Raw genomic sequence first — 23,906 nt, 5'->3', positions numbered from 1 at the left:
TTCAGAAACCTTTATTACTCTTCTCTTCTGGCCTCCTGCTATAATAACCCAACTTCAGAAGATGTTCTAAGATCAATAACCAAACTCATGCCAAGGAAAATGTTTAAAAGTTTTCTACTGTTATTTATTTAGGTTTCAGTTAGATTATCTTTTTCACTCCTGCCATTGATTTTTGAACTGATGTGAAATCTATTAGCTTTGCTCATTCAGAGAAAAAGAGATCTGGTGGTGTGGTCACATATCCCTCTATTTGTAGATACAAACTCAATGTATGTGATTTTTAGCTGGAAAGTCTTCGATATGTCAGGGGAGTATTCCAGCTTTCTCAGGGCTCCCAGCTCCTCTATCACAGTGTGTTTCAACATGTAGCTGCAGGTCAGCTGGTTCACCATAGCAGCAACCAGTGAGTAGAAGAAAGAGGTCTCAGGACTCAAACCTAAATCAGAGACTCTTGGCCCAGAAGGCTGTACCTTAATGACCTTCCCTCCACCTCCATGCACACACCCATGTGCACACGTGCACACACACACACACACACACACACACACACACACACACAGAGCTGATCTGATTCAACCTGATGATATTTCTCAATGCTCTGAATCTGGCGTCTGTGCCTTCTTCCCTCACCGGCTCTTGCGTGAACACTGCTGACACTGAGCCCACAGAGGTTTGAGAGATGCTTCTAACCAGAGGATTTAAGGTGACTCAAGGGAGCTCCTGCTAATGGTTTTCATATTACATTACCCTCGGGTGATTTGTCGCTGGAGAAAATGGAACCAAAAATTATGCTTGAGTCCTGAGTCTAGGAAACCTAAACTCACAGTGAGATCAAGCACACAGGATCGGGGACATGGCACTTGTGCCGGGCTGCCATTACCATCACTGCCTTCCTTACAGCTTAGAAGAAATGAAGAGCCCTTCTTCTCAATATGACTTTGAGCCCCGTCCCACCTCCACAGAACCAGGGAAGCTTGTGTAGTGATCTATGCTGACAGAAACGAATGCTCCTAAGCTCGGGCATAGATTTTCTTCCCCTGCACTTTAGAATGTTTATTTTAAACTCAGCACTGTACACTAGAGATGTGCAGGCCCATAAAGGGAGAGTTTCTGCTTTGTAGAGTGAAGAGATTCAGAATGTCTATCATAATGCACCACGAGAGTTCTCATTCTATATTTTAGAGAAAAAAAAACTTCAAGGTCAATACCACCATAGACATTGATATTCATTTCATTGTGAACTGGGATCTGCTAGCTGCTTACTGTCATTTTATTTTTCAATTCATAAAAAAATAGATGTTCCCATCACTAGGCCTCTGGGCCTCTTTCTTCAATCCAAATCACTAAAGGGGAAACACATGTCTGATTTGCTGAATTCTGCAGCCACTGGGAGGGTAAGGGGAGCCAGTGGTGCTCAAAGGCACTCTTACCCCTTATTTCATACAGCAGTGTGGATTTTGACTGCCTCACAAAGACCTGGATGTTAACGTCCTAGCATCCAGGGCATTGCCATAAGGAGGTAGTGGGATATTTAAGAAAGGTGGAACAGAGGCTTTGGGGTCTTTTGGGGGATGTGTCCTTGAGAGAGATCACAGGATGATGGCCCTCTCTGCTTTCTTTTACTTCCGGGTGAGGAGGTGGGTGACTGGGTTTTAATGTCCCTGCCTCAGCATGATGTGCTGCCTTGCCCATCATGAACAGAACCCCACACACAACCCCATAGGCTTTTCCTTTTATAAATTGATTATCTCAGGTTTAGAGCTGGGGCCAGCCGGGGGTGGGGAGTGGGGTGGTGGTGGTGGAAGAGAAGAGGCAGGTGGGCAGAAGAAAAAGAGAGTGGGCACATGTGGGAGACAGTTTGGCCTCCAGATCTTAAGACTACAGTGTTTTGTTTGTTTGTTTGTTTGTTTGTTTGTTTGTTTGTTTTTTAAGTCACAATATTGCTTCTCCTGATCCAGACAGGGGCCACCAGGTGCTCCTTAATCTTGGAGAAGTTTGGAAAGGCCCATAGCCAAGTGTGTAGACGTGGAGACAGACACATAGGAGATCTGGCTTCAGTACAGGCGCATGATATTCCTTGGCTTTTGGAGGCAAAGTCATTCAGGATGAAGTTGTGGACTTCTACAGTTTATCAGAATTAGCCTGGGATTACTTAACTCCCCTCCCCAACTCTCCCACACCTCTCCACTGTAGGCATTTGAGCTACTGAAGCTCTGTGGCTACTGTGTTCCTCCCTCTGGAATGCCCCTCCCCGAAGGAGCTCTAGCTAACACCTGCCCTCAGCACTCAGCCCTCACCCCCAGGATGGAAGTCTTCTATACCCCCTCCTGTAAGCACAAGTAAGTGCCTCCCTCCCTCCTATACCCCACCTTGGAACACACTTGGGGATCTCAGCACAGCATATCTAAGTGGCTTATTCCTTGCCTGACTCCCTTACAGATCCCTCAGAAGGTCCGGCCAATCCTCTGGATTTTATTAGTCTGTACCTTTGTTGGGCTAGGATGCACAGTAGGCATTCAGCCAATATTTCCTGGGCAGGAAATGAATCTCACATATCACATGTCCATAGCTATGGATAACGCCCATCTCCTGTGTCATGTGTCACTCACCAGTCCATGGAAGTACCTTGACTGAGACCCTGCCCTAAATTCACCACTGTTATTGCCTTGTGCACCTGGAGGTACCATGAGCACCAAGTGATTCCTGGGGAGGGCGGATAATAATTTAAGTCCTTCTTGCATCCATACATTATATACAATCTCTAGAACACATTAACACTGATTGTGTCCTTTGTCCCTCAATTAACTTTCATTCTTGCTTTAAAATAGAAGGAAACTAAACCTAAGTTATTCTGTGGCTTCTCTGAGCCGCACAAGATAATAAGGATGGCAATTCCCATGAAAGCCTGGGGCTCCAAGTTAGAGGCTCCTTCATGGTTGCTCTAGGTCTCCTCTCAGGGATGCTCTCAGGATGGTATGCTTAAAGGTGTTTGGAAAATGAGAGTCCTGCAGTGGTTTCTTGTGTGATCACATAGAGGTGGGGTGCTGAGTACTCACTGTGAGTCAGAAAGGAAACTTGAGTCTGAATTTCATCAAGATTCATATTACCAGTATTCGGTGTTGATTTCCACCAAGGCACAAGGGTCTCTGCATATGGTAGGCTGTGGAGAACCCCTCTTGATTATAACTCTATGTTGTAAATGAGTCTATTGCATAAACAATTAGTACCAATATCAGCCAGGACGTGCCAGGAGGTTCCTCTCAGGGCAGGCTTTCAGTGGGTGTCCAGCCAAGACTCTGTCATACAGTTTCCATGTGTGTCTGTCACCTGGTGAAAAACTTCCCAAGGCTCTAAAACTCCCAGTTCAAAACCTCATTCTCCAGGCATGTAACCCTGACCCTACACCAATGGCCAGGAGGACACTGGCTTCCCCTGGTATAGGACCTCAGGCTTTATCCTCCTCTGTAAATAGTATCAGGGCCCCCTCTTGACTGTCTCAGTACTTTGGGGCTGGTGATTTGACGCGCTGTGAAGGGCTTTCAGCACAGATGAGGTGTTTGGTACTCTCTGGTTCCATGTTTCCAGACGTTGTCAAGATAGACCTGAAGTTCCTCACCGACCTGCTTAGAATATTTAGTCTCTTTTGAGGCTAGATTCCATGTGGCCTTCAGGGGAAGTAAGGCCTTCAGGGAAAGATGAGGTGGTTTGTCGAAGTCAGCGCCTTAATGATCGAAAGGCATCCATTGTCTATAAAGACTTATATTATTTCCTGGGCTTCTGAAACAATACCAGTATCTCATGATCTCCAGGGGATGTGAGAAAAAGTTACTCACAATATTTGCTGAAATCCCTGCTTGCGAAAAGGAACTCCAGCTGGGAAAAGCTTCACAGGAATGGTTTTAATTCCTTTCGTTCCCTGCCTTAATAAGTTATCGAGAAGTTACTGGCTTAAAATGAGACAAATGATTATCTGACATTTCAGGAGGTGAACAGTCCTGGGGCACTAGGGTCTGGGTGTTGACAAGCCTTTTTGTTTCTGGGTGCTGCGGAGATAAAAGTAAATCCTATTTCCTGCCTTTTCCAGCACACTATCTGTATCCTGGGCCAACAGCCCTTCCTCCCATCATCCCACTTCCAACTTGTCCTTCACATCAACCATCGCTTCTGCCTCCCATCCCTGTGCTTCTCCCTTATAAGGAACTTTAACATTTATATCAGGCGCAACAGGTTTGCTATCATCATGACCATTTCCTCTCCTAGTGCTTTAACTTAATGATGACCAACAAAATCTCTTTTGTCCCATAAGGTAATCTTTTCAGGGATTAGACATGGGAATCTTTGGGGTCCATTCTTTGGTCTACTACCAAGACTAAAGACATAGATCTGGATGGGTTCTCCCACTCTGGATAAACATCCGGCCCATGTGGGAACTCTGCCTCAGTCTCCCTCTCTGTACGTAAGAGAGAATGACACCCCTGTTCTACCATTTATATCTATAAATAAAGTAGTTGTGGATTATTAAATAAAGGTTGCTGAGTACGAAATGGTTATTATACTATGAATTGACATAAATTACGCCTGCATTATTCAATGGAGCCACTGCTGTCGTTGAGTTCCGTAGGGGAGAGATTAGGGGAGCATCTATTAGATTCTGTAGTTAAATCGCACTAAATGGTTCTTAATAGCAATTGACTTTGCCTTCATTAGCATAGAGCAAGAGAACTTCCCTTTAAAACACCATATACCCGGGGCCTCCTCCTGTCTTTGGAGTAATTGAAATGAAATGGAGATCCAGTAGCAACAACATTGCTAGAGAAAGGAGAAATGCTTGCTGTGGTTTTCTGCATTGGAACTGCTGCAGTTAGGAAGAGGTTTGCTGCCTGTGCTTGGTTTTTTCCCCCCTGGCTGTGCTTGAGTGTCTGGCTTTTGAATGAATATCTGGCGAGAGGAAGTGGGGAACTTGAGCAAACAGGAAGGCTGAGAACGGGAGGACGCATTTGTTGGTCTGATTTTACACTCGATGGAGCAGGGCATATCCCAGGACTATCTTGCTCTTTGAATTCAGTCCTCTATGTCCTATAAACGGGTCATGAAGTTTGTTTCTCACTAGAGAGTATTTTAGAAGGGTTAGAGTTTAGCTCTGCCCATCTAGGTAACCAACAGGTCCAAGCAGAGTCCTGGGGAGGTTTGGGAGAATGAAACCCCTTCTCTGGAACCTTGCAAGTCAGTGTGTCCTGCCAAGGACCAGAGAGACCAACTCTGCCTAAAGCCAGATCCTAGACCTCCCAGAGTCTGAATACATTTACCTGTAGAGCCAGAGAGAGAAACAATCAGTACCTCATGATAATGTTTTTCAATAGGTTTATAAAGGGTTCAGCCCTCCAAGAACTGGTGTCCAGGAAGGGGCATTTTGCCACTAAACTGTCCCCTGTGGGAACATCAAGACCAACTCCTGGCCTTGGGGATTGGGGAATTAAAGGAGAGGGACAAACTCTGAAAATGATTATAATCCCATTATGCACAGCTTCCCCTATTTATTTCTTCATATGGATGAATTTGTATATATTTGCATTTTGTTCTATCTGATAATATGCATAGAATTCAAATTGAAATGACTTGAATAGATTTGAATATTAATGAGGCGTTTAAAGGCTGCCATCCCTGGCAGAGTCCCCAACAAGGGAATGTGCCAGGCAGAAGCTCAGATCTGTCCTCCAGCATGCCACCAGAAGCCTGCGGGCACAGGCTGGGAGACACCCCGAGGACACACTGCCTCTGGGGTGGAGCTGGAGGGTGCCCCAGCTCCACAGGCCTGGACTCCTGCTGCACTGAAGGGGCCACTGAGACAAGGCCCTGGAGCTTGGGAGCCTTGAGGCCTTAGACATTCAGACACAGGTTAAACAGCACTGTAAAAAGCAAGCTATTTTCTAGACATGCTTCTCTCTCTCATGGAGTCCTTCCCTAGAGAGTCAGGTGGAAGGGGACAGGGTCTTTTCAGAGAACCTTTCTTCCATGCCCCTAAGGTGCTGGCTCCTCTTCTGCCTGCATCTAGAACACACATGCTGCTTTTTTTTTTTATTACCTTTCAACTAAAAATGGCCATTAGATTGCATACTCTCAGTGGGTCTGCAGGCCATGGAGATCTTCTAGGAAGTCGATCTATGTCTGTGCTTTGTCACAGCAACGTGTCAGCACTATTCAGTGGCCTGCTTTAGCCAAGGGCTAAACCATAAGAATAAAAAAAAAATGGCTTGTAATACTAAAGCCACCATTATAATCCAACTGGCCATATTCTTTTTTCTTTGTTTAAAAAAAAATATGGGTAGTATGTTATTCCAAGATGTGTGCCTGTGGTATGAAGCTTCAAACATTAAAGTCAACATCAAAAATTTTAGGCTGTGGTGTGTGTGTGTGTGTGTGTGTGTGTGTGTGTGCATATGTACGTATCATTTATAGTACATTGTCTTAGTTAAGGTTTCCTTTGCTATGAAGAGACACCATGTTCACAAGTAACTCTTATAAAGGAAAATATTTAATTGGGAGCTGGTTTACAGTTTCAGAGGTTTAGTCCATTATCATTATGATAGGAAACATGATGCTATGCAGGCAGATATGGTGCTGGAGAGGAGCTGAGAATTCTACATCTTGATCTGCAGGCAGCAAAAGGATACTGTGAACCATACTGGGCATAGCTTGAGCATATGAGACTTCAAAGCCTGTCCCAACAGTGACACACTTTCTTCAACAAGGGCACCCCTACTCCAACAAAGCCACGACTCCTAATAGTGTCATACTTTCTATGGGCCTATGGGGTCCATTTTATTCAAATCACCATAACCAGGTAGCTATTTAAGTAGTATTGATGTTAGCCTATAGAGAAATAAATATACTACATTCATTTCTAAAAATTATAACTTCTTGGCAACCCTTAAGTTATCCTTTTTTTATCCAAATTGACTCTTGTCTAGTTCCAAGTTCATTTTCCTAACACCACTCTAATAGCAAAGTTTAAGAATAACAACAAATATGTACCTCCAGACCATTCTATTTCCTGCTCTATGATGCTCTCCTGTGTACATCTTGATGGCTTCATTGTAGTATTCTGAAAAAGCAAACTCATGATTTGTTTCTCCATTGTCTGAATTCTGTCAGGAGACATCACTGTATTTCCAACACTGAGCTCTTGTATTAGAGCCTCTTTCCTCTCCCATACCCAGTCCTTTCTCTATCATGGCACCCATTTCTCTGGAACTTTTCATTTTTCTTGCATTACTTGAGTAGGCCTCTCATCTTCCCTATTTGGAAACAGCATCTCAACTAGTCCCCCACATCCCCCAAATCACCTACAAGCATGGATATTCTTCACTACTGGTGTCTTCTTAGAACACCAGTGAGAGGCGACCCTCCCTTAGGAAGTTCATTTACTACCTGTTGCCCTCCAGGCAACGCCCCATGGAGGGAAGCTCAGTTCACACCTCCATCCCATATGGAAGGTCCTCCAGCTCTAGCACCACCTACTTCCAGCATCCCTGCCTCCTTTCTTGCTCTCCAAATTCCATCCCTCCAAAAGAAAAACAAGTAATAATTTGTTGTTCCCTGGATGGGCTATATGTGGTCATTGTTCATGCTATTCCTTCAGCCTAGAATAGCTTTTTCTTGTAATTTGTTGAAGTATTGCTCACATGTCAAGGCTCTACTTAGTTGTCCCATCTTCCATGAAGCTGCCTCCTGGTTCCTGCTCAGTCATTTTGTTCTTTCTTCTCCCTGGATGTTCTGTGTCTATTCTCCTGCATTATGTATTCAGTCCCATCCAACTTCTTGTTGACTTGATGCCTCTCCAACCCAACTGAGAACCCCACAAGGAGAGAATCTGTTTCAACATTTATTTTATCATGCCGTCATCTCTGACAGTGCTCAACACTGTTTGATGAATGAGGAAACAAAGAAGCAGAATGTTCCAGCATTGCATGCAGCTCCTCTGGTTCTGGAAGCAATTTAAAGAAGAAAGGGTTTAATTTGTTTCACAGTTCAAAGATACAGACCACGAAGGTGGGAAAGTCATAGATAGATAGCATGAGGATCTGCAGGCAGCTGGTCACATCATCTCTACAGTCATAAGAAGCCATGATCAATACTAGCACTCAATCCTCTAACTCTTTGGTAATATCCAGTTTAATAACAGAGTATTGTGGAATGGTGGCTAATGTTTAAGGTAGTTTTTCTCACCTCAGCTAACCTAATCTAGATAAAAAAATCTCTTGCAGACATACCCAGAGCTATGTTTCCATGGTGATTCTACATCCTGTCAAGTTGGCAATCAAGATTAACCATTCTACCCCTGCAGTACCGGATTCCTTGAAAACCCTCACTAGGCACCAGCCAGGCTCTCAGACACTTCCTTATGCTGGTGACAATATCCTCAACTCCACATTGTAATTGAGGAACTAGAATCTCACTGGGGTTAATTTACTTGCCCCACATTTAAATAATAGAGTAAAAATTAAGGGGTAAGCCTTCTGTCTCCAGTGGAGATCTCCCCAGGCCCCAGGGCTCTTGAGTCAGCCGAGCAACAGACAGACTCTCACCTTCCCCAGACTCTGAGTCAGGCTTCAGTGCTCCCAGAGAATGAATTTCCTGCGAATCAATCCTGGATGCAGTTATTATTTTATAGGGATGTTGTAAGTTGATAAGGAAGCTGTTATATGCTAATAGCTATTGTAATGTTGTTCTTAAGGCCTATTACTTGTGCCAGTTTGTATTTTAATGTGTGCAAAGGTGATTACAACTTTAATATGAATGTTAAACAGATTAGCTGATTTATATGTAAAATAAATAAATAAATGGAAACTCATACTCTCGCCTCTATTCATTCCTCTCTCCCTTTCTTTCTTCCCACTCCGTCCAAAGGCTGATGTGGTCTGTGGGACACTGACAATGGGACAGAAAGAGAGTGTTTTCTGGGTGATAAATAATGGCTATAGACGAGTCTTTTGTAACTGGAAAATTCAGACTTTGTGTTCTTAATAGCTGCTTGTACGAGAGTTTTTGCTTTTGATGGGATTTAAGGACTTCAGTTTTGTTTGAGCATTGTGCAGCCTTCCCACCCCACCACCATGAAATTGTTTCCCACTGCTGGTAATCTGTTGATTACTTAGCATACTGGAGAAAGTTTACCCAACTTTCTGATACACAATCATAGCCTGCTGTATCCAGCAGCACAGGACATGGCATAATAAGCAAGTGAGCAGATCAAGACAGCAGACACTAAGGAGCGATGTGTGGAGTCACCTCAGTGGGAGCAGACAGTAGGAATGGTGGCAAGAACTCTGGAGGCAAAGCTCCAAAATGAACTGACGTTAGCTAAGCACGTGGCCAAGGAGTGTGATATGGGAGTAAGGAAGGAACACTTGTGCTGGAATCTGGAAGCAGGAGAGAATGCGGTCTGTTGAGGCAAGAAGGAGTTTGGTGTGTCCCTGCTAAAGGACATGAAGCTCATTGGCAGCACCAGGATTTAATGCATTGTGCTTACTGGGAAAGTAATAATGTCCCGGACAGATGGGGAAGGAAGCCTTGCAAGGTCACTGGAAGGCTTCTCTATAGAGGGTCATTGCTGCAAAGGACCAAAAGGAAGAAAAGGTGAATGTGGGTTGTTTGCAGAGATCACATAGGTAGTGATAGAAGGATCCTAACAGTGCTTTAAACTGATGTTTGAAGAGGAAGGAGAAAAACACACCCACCTTACAGGAAAAGATATGACACACACCTAAGTGGGGGGAAAAGTATATGTGACCTTCCAAGAAAGCATTGGAGAAGACGATCAGAAGCAATCCTGAGAGAACCACATGATTTATTGCCTACCCCTGGTGAATAATAATAAATTAATGTAGTATGAAAGTCTAATGCTGCAGAATGCCAGCTGCAGTTCCCTGGACCTGATGTCTGAGTTGGTAGGAAGAACTTCTCAGTGAGTCACAGTGTTGGCGAAGATGTTTGTCCACAGGCATACAAGAGCAGCATAACCTCAGTACCGAATTTCCACAGCGTAGGATGCATCCTGAGGACAAGTTGAGTGAACACAACACAACACACACACACACACACACACACACACACACACACACACAGAGGAATGGAGGTGGAATTGAAGTGAGTTTTCTCTCAGATTATGTCTTGATGCTCTTTGTTAAGAGCATCCAAAACATCAATTGGCCCCAGGAGCCAGTTACAGCAAGGAGGTCCTTGGCTCTTTGGATGTGGCCTGGAAGGCTCATTCTGTAAACATAGAATTCCTGACATATTTTTCAATTGCCTGATAGGCAGCTTGATGGCTCAAAAAGTTGGGGGGGAAATCAATGAGAGACTCTGTTACTCTGGGCTTACATCTAACTCTTTTTCACTTTCTCAACAAATATTTATCGAACACCCAATATGTGCCAGGCATCGTGCCAACAAGGCGTAAACCTCTCCACAGACTTTGACAGGCGTTTAATAGACATTTGAGAGGTATGTGTCGAGAGAATGAAGAGAAAAATGAATAAATATAAAAAAAACCTTTAGAAAACACATAATAATTCTAGGAATTTGCAATTTTAAAAAGCAAAGCACTGGGTGTGGTAAGTTACCTGTCCTAGCTTTGGGACAACCACTGAAGTCCACAGAAAAGGACAGAGCAAAAGAAAAAAAATGGATGATATAAGGAGAAAATGCTTTAGCAACATGGTAAGTTCAAAAACTAAAGCCTGTTTAGATGGTACCACATAAGTGATTCTGATGTAGAAGGTAAGGGTATGTCCTCTAGAGAAACCAATATGGCGGCTCGGGTCCCCAGGAGCTCAGGTGTAAAAGCCACAAGCACAAAGGATGAAAGACAAGCACCTACCAACAGATGAGGACAAAAGAGGAGCCGGTGCCTGTGACAGTGGTGCTCAGTGACAGGAAGAACCAGAATGAGATGAGGCTAGCAGAAGGAGGAAAAAAGGGGAGAGGAGGATCATGGGAAGTGATGAAAGGGAAAGTTTTAGTTTCCAAGGAAGATCTAAAAAAGGGTAGGGGCAGCCTTCCCTCAGTGCAAACCAGTTACAGAGAGCATCATGTCATCATCTCCTTTGCTACTAATTTGTTTTGTTTGATTTTGTTTGTTTGTTTGGTTGGTTTTATTGTTTTTTTTTTGTTTCCTACCAATGCTTTTCATAGTTAAGTGAGAAGAAGCTTGGCACACTCACACATATTACACACACACACACACACACACACACACACACTTTTTGATAACAACAATAACTGGGTTTCTTTGTCATCTTGTTTTTAGGTTTTTTATTGGATATTTTCTTTATTTACATTTTGAATGTTTTCCCCTTTCCAGGTCTCCCCTTCAGAAAGCCCCCACCCCATACTCCTCCCCTGCCTCTATGATGGTGCTCACTGACCCATCCATTCACTTCTGTCTCCTCCCACCCCCCTCCCTGGCATTCCCTACACTAGGGCATCGAACACCCTCAGGCCCAAGGGCCTCTCCACCCACTGATGTCCAACAAGGCCATCCTCTGCCAATTAGGAGGTGTTTTTTAACTTAAGAAAAAAAATGTTTTCAGTTGAAATGACAAATCTGAAATTAACTCCCAGGATCTTGAAACAATTTGAAGGCATGATCTTAGAATTAATGGAATCTGAAAAAATGCTGTGATGTTTTTCTTTGAAGCAAAAGTAACTAAAACCAGGCACGGTAGCACACACCTATAATGCGAGCACTTAGGAGGCAGAAGCAGGAGGATCCCTGTGAGGTAGAGGCCAGCCTGGTCTACAAAGTGAGTTCCAGGACAGCCAGGGAAGTTACACAGAGAAACCCTGGCTTGAAAACAAACGGAAAGACAGACAGAAGAAACTTAAGGGCAGTAGACAAGTACACAGATCCAGAAGAGGCCTCTGTAAGAGAAGCCTTTGATGGCTTGTAACTACCCAGAAAATATCTGTGAGCACTGGAAGCTATCCTCGACTCAGGAGGAATTAACATCATCTTATAAAGGGAAAAAACATATCATTAGAATTTCATCATTTACCTCCTCTTTGTGATATTGTACTGCTCTCAAATTTGATAAACACATCTTCTGTCAAGTATATTTCAGAGTCCTCACAGAGAGAGGGGGAGCTATTCTACCTAAATCTTAACATCAGCCACCAGTGTGATGTAGTTACACCCCATTTGACTCCCTCTGTGGCAGGTAGTGCATTCACACTGAAGATGCCCGCAGCTTCTGTGGTACGCTCTGCTCATGTGTTCCACTCTGAGAGTAAGATCTTAGAGAGTCAGTTACAAATGAGGACAACCCGGGAATTATGTCTCATGAGGACACACGGAAGAATTTGGAAAAAGGCCTCCTCCCCCAGATTTTGAGGAACCACTTGGGGTATTTGTTTAAACTGAAGATTCCAGGGACTTCAGTTTCTACAACTATGGAGGGCCTGAGTCAATAATTTCAGGAGGAACCAAGGACATTGTACTGGAAGAAATGTCCCAGGGATTCTCATAGCAATGGTGCAAGGACTGAGTACTTAGAGACACTTGCTTAGAAGAAAGCTGAATAATTGTCCAGCCATCTAAACCTTGATTCCCCATGTGACTAAGAGGACATACTTCTCATCCACAAGTCTTGAACTCAAACTTGACTATTGGCTGCTAGAGGGTGGGAACTCTGCCTTTCACTTCTAGACCCTTTAATTCCAAATACATTATGTGTGTGAAACACAGTAGGTGGTCATGAGAGTCAGTCTGGTAAAAGGACAAGAAGGTCAGAGCAGGAAGCTGGCAGGAAGAAAGAGTTCCTAAAGATGCTGTAGGCCGCCTTGTTAGGCAGCCAGTCTGCCATGCATGTCATCAGTCTTCTTGGGGAGATTGGATAATAAGGTGGCGGAAATGGCAGAAAGGAGCTTGCTTTCTGGAAGAGAGGTTCAGGGAAGGTGACCTTCAGGACATTACACATTCTTAAAACTCAGCCGAAGACACACAAATATATTGAAAAGTTCTTCAGCTGCAGCCCAGAGGTAATAGAGCCAAAGAGACATGACAGGAAAAGAATAATGGAAATGAGTGAGTGCTACGGGAAAGGACACGGGACAAATGTCAGAGCACAGAGAGATGGTTATGTTGGAGAAAGCACGTCACAGAGCTGTTTAGGCTTTTCTGAAGGGTGTCACATTGTCTGACATTTCACCCAGACACCCATGTATGCTGAGCACCCACCCTGCACAGGCAAGAGCAGAGGATGACTTTCCTGTCTCCCAGAAGTTCATGAGTCTCATTCTTCTAGTTAGGAGAAGTGTGAAAGTATCCCAGGGAGGGACAGTGTATCACTACATTCCCAATGCTTTGGATGCAGCCCAGAGCACAGTGGGACTCTCCATAAGTGTATGAGCTAGCAAGGGAATGAAAGGGAGACGTTAACATGAATTGAGCCCTTCCTTGCTAGATACTACAGTACAAACTTTGTATATTTGTTACTTTTAATTCTTCTAAACTCTGAAAAGTACCGGTATTCTTATTTCCAGATTTTTAAACAGAAATGCCATTAAATTGTTAGCCCAAAGTCATAAGCACTCATAAATGGCAAAAGCCAAGGTCTTTATTTTTTAAACCACCATTATCTACCTCCTAAGTCCACATTATTTCTACAACACACTGATGTCAATAGCTCCTTCTAGACAGCTTTCTTATTTAAGATCCAGGGGTGAAATGACATCCCTGAGGCTACCATGTCATAGTCTGTAACGGATTAGGGTCTAAACCCAAGCTTTGAGCAGGAAGTCAAGAAGCAGCCTTTCCCCTTCATCACATCCCAGTTGATGACCATGGCCACCCAGTGACTAGTTTCTGCTGACCCTCACACTCCGACTATCCACAAGGAAGGTCGCATTCCCTGGATAACTCTGGATAACTGAGAGATGGCACCTGAGGCTAGGTCAATGTTTGCTTGGTCAGTTTGAACATGGCAGTGTGTGACAGATACTCCCAGTGACGCTGAAGCCCTCACAAGACCCCTCTACCATGAAAATGAAGGAAAGTGATATGTCATTGGACTCTCAGCCTGCTACTCAGAAGTCTATGACTAAGGTGCAGATTGACCCCAGCATTCAATTTCTATCCACCTTATTTATTCTTTTCCCAAACTTAGATCTGACAAATAAGAATAAGTTATAAGTTGTACGCTTAAGTGTTCTCCACTCTCTCTGGGTTGAGCAATGCCTTTAGTAAGACAAATACAATTGCCATTGACTTTGGCCGGCGCCCTGCTTTAGTGGAAGGGCAAGTAGAATTTAAGGCTATCAACACAATCAGAGCAGAGTATTGTTCCTTTTCCTGTCAGCTTTTATGAGGATGTTGGAGGTAAACGAAAAGGAGGCTGTTTTCTTACATCCTTGTAGTTGTTTGTTGTAGCTCTGCACCATAACATTGCCTGCAGTAAAGAGAGGATAAAATACACAACAGGAAAAGAAGGGGTATGTGCATATGGTGTGAATGGACTCAGATAGGTGGACACTATGTCAACCAGGCAACCTTAATGGCAAGCAACAAAATCTATCTGCCTGATATAAGTAGAAATTATTATTATTGTGCAGATCACAGAAGAGCTGAGGGACCAGGCTCTGGGGTGGTATGATGGTATCCCAAACAATTGTCAGGACAGTTTCTGCCAGCTGACTCAGGCTTGTCTTAGCCACCAGTACTGTAGGTAGAGAAGCTCTGACCAGCATCTTTCTCTTCTTAGCATTGTACACTGAATGGATGTGTCTGGGAAGCAGGGAAGATTAACATCATAAAAAGAAGCTTGCATCACACCAAAACTTAGACTGCAGGGTTTCTCCCAAGTGTCAGAAGAATTACTACTGTTGAACAGGCAAGAGGAATAATGAATGTCCCCCACTAGCACACCGGGTGGAATTAGTATCTGAAGGGACCTTGGTGTGGATAGGACACCTGTCTTCCCTGTGCCAGACTTTTTGCACAATCACCAGATCTGAGGAGGAGGTTCTTATTTTATTATACCTGGAGTATTTTTAAGTGAGGGGGAAAAAAAGATGCGTCAAGGCATCATATCCACCAGTTCAGCTAGAGTTCTCAACTTCCTGGATGAGAGAAGCCAGAGGAAATTCTGTGTCACTTCCTTGCCGCTTCTGCAGCAGAGTCTGCGATCACAAGCTGGAGGAAGGAAGGGTTGTGGAATTACATCATCATTAATCTGTCTGTCTCAGGCTGATTGAGTCTCTGGCTTTTCTGTGACCTCACTGAGTTCAGTTGCTGGTCAAGCCGTCTGTGGCAGGTCCTCAGCCCAAATCGCCTGCTGCAGGCATGTTTGGAATAAAGCATTAGAATCTTTAAAAACAACAAAAGGAGGGCCCAGGAGATACTTCACCTGCTGAAGCATTTGCTTAGAACCTATGTAAAAATATCCCGGTGGGGTGGCGCATGCGTATAATCTCAGTGCTGGAAAGGTGGACATGGGTGGATTCGTGAGGCTTTCTAAACAAGTCAGCTTGGCAGCTTCTAGGCCACTGAGAAATTCTGTTTTAAATATATAACCGAAAGGGTAGACAACATCTGAAGAATGACATCCAAGGTTGTCCTCTGACCTACACACACATACACACACACACACACACACAAACACACACACACACACACATACACACACACACACACACACACACACGCACACATACATACACACACACATGCACACACATGCACACACACATACACACACATGCACACACATGCACACACACATACACACATATGCACATACACACATAGACTCGCACATACACACACATAGACACACACATATTCACACACATAAACACACTCACCTGCATAGATATAACCATACACATACTGCACACAATTAATTAATTAAAGGCACCGAGGATCCTCATGGCGCCCTTTGCTCAGCCTAGTTAGGCATGCTGATATGTGACAAATGCCTTCCCTTAGGAGCAGAATTGCTCTGTTTCCTTTCTAAATAACCCCCTTCCTTATGGCAATGTGATCCTACTTTTATATTGCAAACCTCAGTAAGAGAAAGATGCCAAAGGTCAAATGACAATCTGAGCAAAAAGTACCCAGAAGAGAATGTAAAACCCTGCCCAACTCGTATCAGCTCTGCGTGTCTCATTTTCACACCTAATTGTTATCACTTGAGAATTTTCAAGCAATTTGTAGTGATGGCAGTCTTTCAGATAGGCATCAGTATTCCGAGGTTACAGCTAGGAAAACCAGGGCCCCGGAAGCTGCCTTGGCAAGCTCTCCTCCTTCAAGCATCAGCCACGTATCTTAATGATTTTCTACCAACGGCCTAACCTTCCAAACATTGCACTTCTTAATGTTTATTCAGTTTTGCTTCTGGAATTTATCTCACTAGAAATGTAAATAATCTTTTTTTCCATTCACAAATAGTCAAAAACCACCTAAATAGAAATCTGCCTTTTAAAGGAAGATGGCGGTCAGGAGCCACTGAGGGAGACAAGTGCCTACGCTGTGTGGCATAGGTAACAGAAGGAAAATTAAACGCCATGTTCAGGTAATGCGTCAAATCCCATAAGCATTGGGACCCTTTGGCAGCAGAGAGCTGACCTCACTGGACAGGAAGCAGCATGAGGGACTACAAAGGACACCGTGCACTTCTGACTGTGGTTTCCTCAAACCATAGACATCTGGTGGCCAGTGGACCACTCCAAAGCCTGGCTTGCAGAGTTTCTACAGCTCCTTTGTTGCCATTCTGCAACCCAGAAAACATTGTCTGCGTAGCAGCAGCGCTCCAATAAATAAGATGGGCTCCTTTGCCACTGCATGTGATTGTATCCAACCAGGGATGTGGGCAGAAGAGTGCCATTGTACAAGTCAGAGAAAGTAGTCCAGTCCCACTGCTGGTGAACTCAGCGGCAATCTAGGAAAAGAAATCACACTTTCCTGTAGTTCGATACCTAAAGAAAATCTCATTTATTTAGATGAGAAGACGTGTGTACTACTAGGGGGAGTTTTCTACACTCTGTGGAGGTAGAGTGGGCCAAGCATGCCCTTTGGGAAAGAAGGAAGGATAAAGATTTGCACTACTGGTTACTTTATGTTTGATTGTGTTCCAAACCTAAAGCTTACAACTAGCTGATAGGTTTGTATTCTGTAACCTCAGACTTACTTGTGACCAATCATCAGAGTAATAAGGAAAGCAGGAAAGAGCAAAAGTCAGGAAATCCCCACAACCCTCAGTCATATTGACAGGGTGTGAGCACTGGAAGCAGAGTATCTGGAGCTACCTTGTTAATGAATGCTGGAAATCTTGAGGAATTTTCCCTAAGGGACTTAGGTGCTGTCAGGAAGATTGCATTCCTCACTTACACCTGTAGGTGGCAGTGCCAACTTAGAGCAGCTTGGCTGTTCTGTGCCTGGTGCAGGGGGTGGAGGCACGGGGAGGGGTGAGGGTAGGGTAAAAGATTAATTCTACCAAGCCTTTTTGGCTTGTATCATGTTAACTTAGCCCAGTTGTAATCTCTCATTTATCACGTCAATAGAAACCCGTTGCTATCTCCTTATTGGCTTTTGTGGGGCTCCCTGCCATATTGGCTTTGCTGGAACTGCCTGCCTGTCCATGCACAGATCCAGCACCCTAGGATGACTCGCAGTATGGAGAAGGTGGGGTAAGGAGGAACAAACACTAGGAAGCCCTAAACTTCCTGCTACCTCTCTCTCTCTCCCGCTACGCCAGAAACCAGGAAGCACCCATCTCTTTCCCAGACATGAGCTGTATGGGCCAAAAGTCTCCCTGGTTATGCTCCACAGATGGGCCTGCTATTGACAATGGTTCAAGGAGCCTCATGACATCACCTTAGCTCAGGGAGCCATTTTTAAAACCACTCATGGCTCTCCCTTCCCTGGCTTTATTGTCCTCCAACATGCCCCATGTGGGTGTTTCTTGTGTTGCTAGGAGCCCTCTTGACTTGCATTGAACAAAGGGGGAGGAGGGACTGGAGGGGGGAACAAGGAGAGGGGAGCGGCTGCTACCTTCCCTCATACCTTCCCTCACCCTGGCCCTGTTAGCACCTCTGTGACTCCTCCCTCTAGTAACACATACCCAGTTCTCCATGTTCTGCTTGGTTTCCCGGTGTAGTTTTCTCTCCCTCCTCTGGAGTTTCTCTGCTGCTCCACATTTACTTCTGCTACCTCTTCTTGCCACAGCCACAGACCTGCCCAAACATTCTCCCCACAGAAAGCTCCTTCCACGTAAGAGGAACAGCCCTGAAACTTGCCTTATCATCCCGGCAGCTACAGAAGACATTTGAAACATTTTATGGGGTAATGAAGGGAATGAACAACTCCCAACTCCTCCCTTCTTATCCCCCACACTTGGTTGTTGTTGTTGCTGTTGTTGTTGTTGTTATTTTCTTCACTAAAAGTGCCTGGGAGATACAGGAGGTGGTGGCACAGGTCTTTAGTCCCAGCACTCCAAAGCAGAAATAGGCAGATCTCTGTGAGTTCAAGGCCAATTTGGTCTACTCATTGACTTCCAGAGCTACTTGGAGAAAGCTTGTTTCAAAAAGACTACCAAGACCCAAACAAACAAACAAAAAAAATAGTGCCTGTAGGCACCTGAGCACCTCCTTTCTGAGATCTACTCAAGGCTAGAGCAGGGTTTCAGACACTCTGAAGGGACTGAAAGAAATAGCTGAAAGGGTTTGTCAGATAAGGGAATCAAATCTGAGAGGTACAGTCTCTTCCCCAGTATCACACAGTAAACTCCATGTCAGGCAAAGGATGGGAACTTCCATCTTCTGCCTCACTCCTACTTCCATTGTGACATTGCTACAGTGTGTGTGTGTGTGTGTGTGTGTGTGTGTGTGTGTGTGTGTGTAGCCTCCTCTGAGAGCCCACTCCAGGAATACATGACGTAAGGGGGGGGGGAACTGGTGTAATTGATGGACTAAATAAATGCAGACGGCCATACCTTCATCTGAGAGGGGCTTTACGAGTTTGGTGGGGTGGTTGTAAACAGCCATGATTTGAATAGTTTCCCCAGCACACTGTTAACATTTATATGTGCCCCATTTCATCTGTAATCTGCTTTTACAAGGCGCTGGTGAGCCGTTGATGGCAGCGGCGAATGACCCAGGCGGCTTCCTCCCACATGTTCAAACTGGGAAGAAAATCTGGGAGAATCTAAGGTTCTCATCTCCGTAAACAACCGGAAGCCATCGACTGAAATGGCCCAGCTCCATCCAGACACATGAACTTCTCCTTCTTCTGCTCCTTCCCACTCTCCCCCTTTCATGTTTGCCATTACCCTGCTCTGGTTATTACCCGCATCTGGAGTATGGCAGCTGTCCTGTAATGTGCAAGCTGCGGTATGTAATTTGGAGAACTTGAATACAAATATCTGTTAATTAAAAAAAATACAGAAGCGTGTTTGTCAGCTTGTAATTATGTAAAGAGGAGCACAAACTCCCAAACTAATTTAAAAAACGAAAATAACTTTTCCGGCGGCTTTACGAAAGATTCCACAGCTCCAGACGTGGCTACTGACTTTCTTCAGAGTATGCCAAAGTCCTTGGCAGAAGCATGGGAAGTGTCTTTAGGGGTGGCTAGTTGGGTTAGTAGCATAAGTAGGGAAACAGGACTGGAGCGACAGGTCTGTGACCTCATTATTCTCTTATGGACCTTCTTATGCTAAGAGTGGTATATGGCTTCCCCAAGCACCGTTGACATGGTTGGGTAATTGTCATGAAAGTGGGGAGAGGCGGCCTATTTGGCCTCTTCCACTACATGTCAGTAGTGCCCAGTCCCTCTTTAGTTGTGACACACAAAAATGCCCCATGGGGTTAAGTTGCCTCCAGATGAGAACCCCTGTCATTTTTATTTGCTGTATAATATGCATGGGTGTAAGTAGACATTTTTCTCATTCTGAGTTTATAACCCTAGCTGGATACTGGCTCTTCTCCATGTTTGTCTCCTCATTCTCCAGACGGATGTGACAAGTCCCAGGATGGCATTTCACAGTGTTGCCATGAAGATCAAATAAAATGTGGAAGATTTTCAAGCTCAGAAAAGGACATTAGAAAGGGAAGGTTTGATTATGGTTATTGTTGCAAAATGGCCTCTCAAAGGGCAAGGCAGTCCTGGCTTCCGGGAAGCAGCCCGGCGGCTTTGACCTTGGTAGCACAGCACTCTCTAACTTTGGAGAGGCAGTTAGAACTACCTTTGCACATGGCCGGAGAACACAGTGCAAAGACATGACACAAAGGAAAAGCTGTACAGACACAAAGAACAAGGCCGGATGAGGGACTCAGCCTTCCCTCCAGGGACATAGGGTAGCCAAGCTACTCTGCAACTATTAACTTATATAAAATCCTGGCTCACATTTCATAATTTTTTCTAGTCTTTTTGCTGCATCAAAATTTCACATTGTAACCAAAAATACAAATTATTAATATTATTTATTTTTATTTTATTATATTTATTTTATTAGTAGTATTTTATACACACACACACACACACACACACATATATATATATATAAAATTTAGGGGCTAGACACGTGGCTGATCTGAGCACTGGTTGCTCCTCAAGAGGGCCTGGATTTGGTTCCCAGCTCCACATGGTGGCTCACAACCATCTTTCACTCCAGTTCCAGGAGATCTCCATACCCTCTTCTGGCTTCTTCAGGTACCTGGTATGCATGCGGAGGCACAGCTATAGGCAGGAAAGACAACTATATACATAAAAATAGTACAATAAAATAGTATTTTTATGAAAGAGTAAAGAAGTTAGCTGTCTGGGAAGGCAGGTGATAGAAAGATAACTTTCCAGACATCTTCTAGCTCTAGAATTCTGGACTTTCAAGTCAGATCCTGCCCTTAGCTATTAGATTTTGATGCTCAGTATTAATTACTGACCACAGCTATCACTTTTCAAGGACTCTTCTCTTCTATCCAGAACATAAGTTGATCACTTCCCTACAGTTCTGTAAAGGATGTATGAGCCCATTTTACCAGTGGGAAAGCTGAGGCACGCATAGCTTATGTAACCTGCCTCGGAGAAAATCAGACAGCATGTCAGTAAAGCAGAAAAAGGGAAGGACTTGAGGCTTGTCTCCTAGACTCAGATATTCTAGGACCATGGAGAGCAGCCTCGCCGCACTGGTGTGCCCTACAGCCTTTGTGTTGCCATTTAGGAGAGACGACGGAGCTCAGGTGCTAGGTGAACCCTTGGGTCTGACCCCTGCTCCATGGTAACTCAGTCTCAAGTGTGAAGCCAAGAGGTTTATGACAGTTTGGGAGATTCCCACTGTGTAGACAATAAAAAATAAAGACAGGCAGGCGAAGCTGACGACTGAGCGTTGCACATACAATCAATACACCCAAGATAACAATTTCTGCAGAAGAGCACTTCGCTTATTCAGGTCCCCAGGAGACACACACCACTCTGACAGCCACAGAAATCCTGACTTGATACAGATCTTTCATCTCCTCCAGCCTGCTTCCCAGATTTTTCATTTTATATTATTAAATATTAAACCCTGTAAACAGGTTCATTTGGCTGTACCTTGCTGTCAGTCATAAGTATTTCAAGTGATGCTGACTTCATTTGCTTCCCTGGGCAACCAATGCAAGCTTCAGATCCTACTGTGGGATGAAACAATGTCCTACCAAAGTAGAGTGGGCTGGGATGCCTAATCCCTGTTTCATATCCTAGCATTGGCTCTGCAGTCATGCCCGTCCAAGTCAAATTATTTCCTTTGAAAGTGAACCAGATAGTCATGCTATTAAGATTATCCCTTTCCTACATCAGATTTAAAATCTATTGAAATAATTTTTAAAATTCTCAAAATCTGAAAGGTGAGCCCTATCCTATTCAAGACTAGTGTGCGAATTTCATAAATTATCAGCCCCTGGCTTGATACCCAGAATACATCCAATTCTTCCTCCCTTCCCCCCTATCGTTTGCCATTTTTCTGCAATTGCTCATTATTTCCTAATATTGAATATACAAAGGGGAAAAACATAATCAGACCAGCATGATACATGGGGGAATAATGTATTCTGAAGTCAAAAGGAAATAAGATCATTGAGCCCACTGATGTTTTGATGGTCCAGGGCTCTGTCCTCTCCAAGAGCAAAGATAACAGAAACTTGGGGAGACCTGAAGGAAACATAATTGCATGGATGCATCCAGCTGTGGATGATTTTAGAGCTTTTATTTCAAAATGTTTCTGAGTCTCAGCACTCCAGGACCCCACAGTGAAAAACATGGAATGCCTCAGTATTGGAATCCAGTAACCATTGTTCAAAAAGAACAATGAACCAGGAACTGTTTCCTCGCAGTGACTTTGACCTAAGCATCCATGTGCTGTCACTTAAAGAGTGGAGTGCTAATATTCAAAAGTAAAATTTATGATGCATGAACACTCAAATCATCCCCATGAATAATCAATACAGTTGACCAGCCCAAGTAGGTTTGTTGACAATAGGAAATAACTAAATTTAAGTATCTCAATCAAGTGGGTTTATCATTTTGCCAGGGACTTTAATCAAGACACTCTCCTGCTAGATCCCCCATGCCAAGGCATCTTTATGGCCTATGCTGTGCTTCTTGTGGCCTGGGCAAAATTATTAACCTTTTCTCAGTTCCTAGAATCCAGATGTTGAATGGGGAGAGCAACACTTTTACACATCAGTCAGAGGGTGATACATTTTTAATGAGGGTTTGGAAAGGATTCTGAGCATGAAGTGCTTATATTAATATTGCTTTCCAATGCCCTAGACAGTCCAACGAAGTGATATCTTAATCTATGTTATGGCTAATTCATTCTGGAACTGAGCCTACTGTATACAGATTTCAGTGTGGGGGTCATTGTGAAAATTTCATTGCTTTGGGGCAAATATTGACCTCCTGAATATCCATCAATATTTACCTTTCGAGTCAATAAATCTGTGTTGACCTTGATAAAAAGTCAACATTTCCATCAAATCTTGGGGTCTTCCTCATCTGTACAGCCTGATACTGAGTCTGCCTGCTAACTCCATTCTAATAAATCCTTATTTACAGGAGTTATGACACAGCTGCTGAAGGCCCTCAGGGGTGAAGTGCAGATTGTATCCTTAGGCACTGGTATAAAAATGCTGAAGTAAGACTATCATAGTGCTTCTAAGAAAATTTCCCTCCCTATGTTCTTATACTCCCACCCCCAGGAAGTGGCTTTCTTAAAGGCTCTTTATACTCACTATAGCATAAAATGCCAAGTAGGCAAACTGCTAAGCGGGCTGTCAGATTGGTCAGAGTTAAGAAAGAGGTGCTTCCCAACTTCATGTCTGTGGAAATCAGACACTGAACCCTAATCTGCCCATACTGGTATCATCAGTAATGTTCCTCATAGCTAGATCATGCATGGTTCCAAACCACAAATGTAAAATGGTTCTGCTGGCTTAAAGGAAGATTGTATCACTTGACAATTATTTGTTGATTGAATGGTTGTTGAGAAACTACTGTCTGTATGATTTTGAAGTGCATTAATTTCTTTTTGTACAAATGAAAGTCTTCTCTCTCCAATCCTATCACAGTCCAGCATAGTTGCTCGGAGTTGAGAATCTAAAAAGGCAGAGTCAGACTCCTAGTCCTGAGTAAACTCCTAGGTAGACACAGTTAAGTGGCACCTTCATTTTTTCTATTTCTCTACACATGTAAAATACATAGACTATTTTCATATGCACAAGGGCAGGTTGGGAAATGCCCCCATGCAAGTCATTTCCAGCCACCTGCAAACGTATTGCAAGCAACACATCCATTGTGGCTACCAGAGGCCAGTCAGGGAAGATGCACTGTTTGAAGACAAAAGAAACTTGTACCCAATAGTGGGAACTACCCATGT

This window comes from Apodemus sylvaticus, chromosome 7 (assembly GCF_947179515.1).
Source record: "Apodemus sylvaticus chromosome 7, mApoSyl1.1, whole genome shotgun sequence".
Lineage (NCBI taxonomy): Eukaryota > Metazoa > Chordata > Mammalia > Rodentia > Muridae > Apodemus > Apodemus sylvaticus.
This window is presented reverse-complemented; position numbering follows the sequence as displayed.